This window comes from Protobothrops mucrosquamatus, unplaced genomic scaffold, assembly GCF_001527695.2.
Source record: "Protobothrops mucrosquamatus isolate PMUCROS unplaced genomic scaffold, P.Mucros_1.0 scaffold4453, whole genome shotgun sequence".
NCBI classification, from domain to species: Eukaryota; Metazoa; Chordata; class Lepidosauria; order Squamata; family Viperidae; genus Protobothrops; species Protobothrops mucrosquamatus.
In genome coordinates this window covers 70,489-73,918 of record NW_015390363.1, presented here as the reverse complement: position 1 = coordinate 73,918, position 3,430 = coordinate 70,489, and the positions used below count along the sequence as shown (strand labels likewise).

At 53.9% G+C, this 3,430-nt stretch overlaps 1 protein-coding gene across 1 annotated transcript in view; it reads right to left on the bottom strand.

Annotated features, from left to right (window-relative positions):
• Nucleotides 1-3,430, bottom strand: part of KCNH2 (potassium voltage-gated channel subfamily H member 2) — a 41,933-nt gene that overhangs the window by 10,072 nt on the left and 28,431 nt on the right. The window lies entirely within an intron of this gene.

Genomic DNA, 3,430 nt, shown 5'->3' with positions numbered 1-3,430 from the left:
CAAATGATGCTGTAGGGGTCTGCTGCTGGAGCAGGGGGTTGGGCTAGATGACCTCCGAGGTCCCTTCCAAATGATGCTGTCAGGGTCTCCTGCTGGAGCAGGGGGTTGGACTAGATGACCTCCAAGGTCCCTTCCAACTCTGTCATTCTATAATTCTATAAGGGTCTCCTGCTGGAGCAGGGGGTTGGGCTAGATGACCTCCCAGGTCCCTTGCAACTCTCTTATTCCACGTTTCCTCCCAGGGGTCCCCGTGCACCATCGGCCATGTTGCCCCCCCCCCGAGCCAGAAGCAGCTGGCCAGGAAGTGGGGAGCCAGCAAATTATGGGGGGGGGTGAATCTTACCCAGCCTGCTCTGCTCTCAAAAGAGGCAGCCCCCCAACTCACCCCCCCCTCCCCGCCAGCTCCGGGGCAGCTGCCCCCCCTCACACTGCCCCCCTCCCTCCCCAGGAGCAACCGAGGCCGGAGGACGCTCCGGCTGGGAATGGCGATTTTGGGGCCAGACCGGCTGGGAAAACAGGCCAGGAATGGGGAGGGTGGGGGGGGGAGGCAAGCATGGCACGGGGGTCCCAAAGTCCAAGGCCAAAGCTGGCTCCACCCCCCGTCAGACCCCCAATAGGGAGAGAGAGAGAGAGAAGGAGGGAGGGAGGAAGAGAGAGAGAGAGAAAGGAGAGGAGCCAGAGAAAGAGAGGGAAAGAAAGAGAGAGAGAGAGAGAGAAAGAGAGAGAGGGAGAAAAAGAAAAATAGAGAAAGGGAGAGAAAGGGGGAGAGAGAAAGAGAAAGAGAGAAAGAAAAAGAGAGAGAGAGAGAGAGAAAGAAAGAGGGAGAGAGAGAGAGAGAGAGGGAAAGAAACAGAGAGAGAGAGAGAGAGAAAGAGAGAGAGGGAGAAAAAGAAATATAGAGAAAGGGAGAGAAAGGGGGAGAGACAAAGAGAAAGAGAGAAAGAAAAAGAAAGAGAGAGAGAGAAACAAAGAGGGAGAGGGAGAGAAAGAGAAAGGGGGGGGAGGGAGGGAGGGGAGCCAGAGAAAAAGAGGGAAAGAAAGAGGGAGAGAAAGAAATATAGAGAAAGGGAGAGAAAGGGGGAGAAAGAGAAAGAGAGAAAGAAAAAGAGAAAGAGAGAGAAAGAAAGAGAGAGAGGGAAAGAAACAGAGAGGGAGAGAAAGGGAGAGAGAGAGAGAAAGAGAGAAAGGGGGGAGAGAAAGAGGGAGTGAGAGAAAAAGAAAGAGAGAGAGGGAGAGAAAGGGAGAAAGGGGTAGAGAAAGAGGGAGAGAAAGAGGGAAAGAGAGAAAAAGAGAGAGAGGGAGGGAGGGAGAGAGAAAGAGAGAAGCCAGAGAAAGAGAGGGAAAGAGAGAGAGAGAGAGAGAGAGAGAAAGAGAGAGAGGGAGAAAAAGAAATATAGAGAAAGGGAGAGAAAGGGGGAGAGAGAAAGAGAAAGAGAGAAAGAAAAAGAGANAATGTTGTGTGGGTCCTTGGGGGGAATCAGGGTTGTCGGTGTGTGTGTGTGTGTGTGTGTGTGAGCTTCCGACTACCTGAGATTTGTGCCCCCCCGTTAGGAAGGGAGACCCCCCCAGGCCCCCCCACAGGCCCAGACTGCCTATTCCAAGATTAATAGGGTGCCCTGCAAAGGGGTGTGTGTGTGTGTGTGTGTGTGTGTGTGTGTGTGTGTGCTTCCCCGTTCCCGGGGAGGAAGGGGGGGCAGAGACCAGCCCTGTCTACCTTTTGGGGGGGTCTCCTTCCTGCCCCCCCCTCCGGGCAGGGCACAGCTGGCATTGCCCGTGTGTGTGTGTGTGTGTGTGTGTGTGTGTGTTGTGTGTGTGTCTTCTCACCCAGCTTCTGAAAGCATTGTGGGTCCCACCAGCCCTGGAGGGAGGGGGGGGGTCATCTTCCTGGCTGTTCTCCAGCTCAAACGGGTTGGGGAGGGGGGTTCCGAGAGATCCACTATCCGGTCCCTTTAAGGCCGGCCTCTCCAACCGTGGCCACTTAAAAGGCTGGTGGACTTCAACTCCCAGAATTCCTCAGTCCGCCATGTTCCCCCTAAAGATGGAATCTCCAACCGTGGCCACTTAAAAGACTTCTGGACTTCAACTCCCAGAATTCCTCAGTCCGCCATGTTCCCCCTAAAGATGGAATCTCCAATCTTGGCCACTTAAAAGACTTCTGGACTTCAACTCCCAGAATTCCTCAGTCCGCCATGTTCCCCCTAAAGATGGAATCTCCAACCTTGGCCACTTTAAAAGACTGGTGGACTTCAACTCCCAGAATTCCTCAGTCCGCCATGTTCCCCCTAAAGATGGAATCTCCAACGTTGGCCACTTAAAAGACTTCTGGACTTCAACTCCCAGAATTCCTCAGTCCGCCATGTTCCCCCTAAAGCAGGAATCTCCAATCTTGGCCACTGGATGCCTTATGGACTTCAACTCCCAGAATTCCTCAGTCCGCCATGCTCCCCCTAAAGATGGAATCTCCAATCGTGGCCACTTAAAAGACTGGTGGACTTCAACTCCCAGAATTCCTCAGTCCGCCATGTTCCCCCTAAAGCAGGAATCTCCAACCTTGGCCACTTAAAAGACTTCTGGACTTCAACTCCCAGAATTCCTCAGTCCGCCATGTTCCCCCTAAAGATGGAATCTCCAACCGTGGCCACTTAAAAGACTGGTGGACTTCAACTCCCAGAATTCCTCATTCCGCCATGTTCCCCCTAAAGATGGAATCTCCAATCTTGGCCACTGGAAGCCTTATGGACTTCAACTCCCAGAATTCCTCAGTCCGCCATGTTCCCCCTAAAGCAGGAATCTCCAACCTTGGCCACTTTAAAAGACTTGTGGACTTCAACTCCCAGAATTCCCCACTCCTGGGTGTTTTCTGCCCCCACCCAAGGAGCTGGCTGGGGAATTCTGGGAGTTGAAGTCCACAAATCTTTTAAGACCCCCCCCCCCAGCCTTCAAGGGACCGGATGGTGGATCTCTCGGAGACCCCCAACCCCAGGACAGCCCTGGAAGAGACCCCAGACACGAATCGGCCCGCCCCGCCTCTGCAGGCCCCCCTCCAATCAAAAAGGCCGGCTAGGGAATTCTGGGAGTTGAAGTCCACCAGTCTTCGCCACTTCTTCTTTGGCAGAGAAAAACCCGAAGCCAAGATTCGGGATAGCTGGCAAATTTCCGTGCTGGTTCCTCAGAAGGGGGGCGAGGCTGCCCGACTTCAAGGATCTAGTGGCGGGTAGTTCCAGAGACCCCCCCCCATTGCGATCCACTTGATCCCCCAAACACACAACACGCACAAAAAACCGACAACTCTTTTAGACTGGACGATGGCCCAGGAAGGGATATCATCAACTTGACGGGCTCTCGTCAACCGTCTGTCCATCAATGCCAAGTCTGGGAGAATTCCGGAATTCGGAAGGGGGGCACCCAGAGATCCTCTAGACTGGGTACC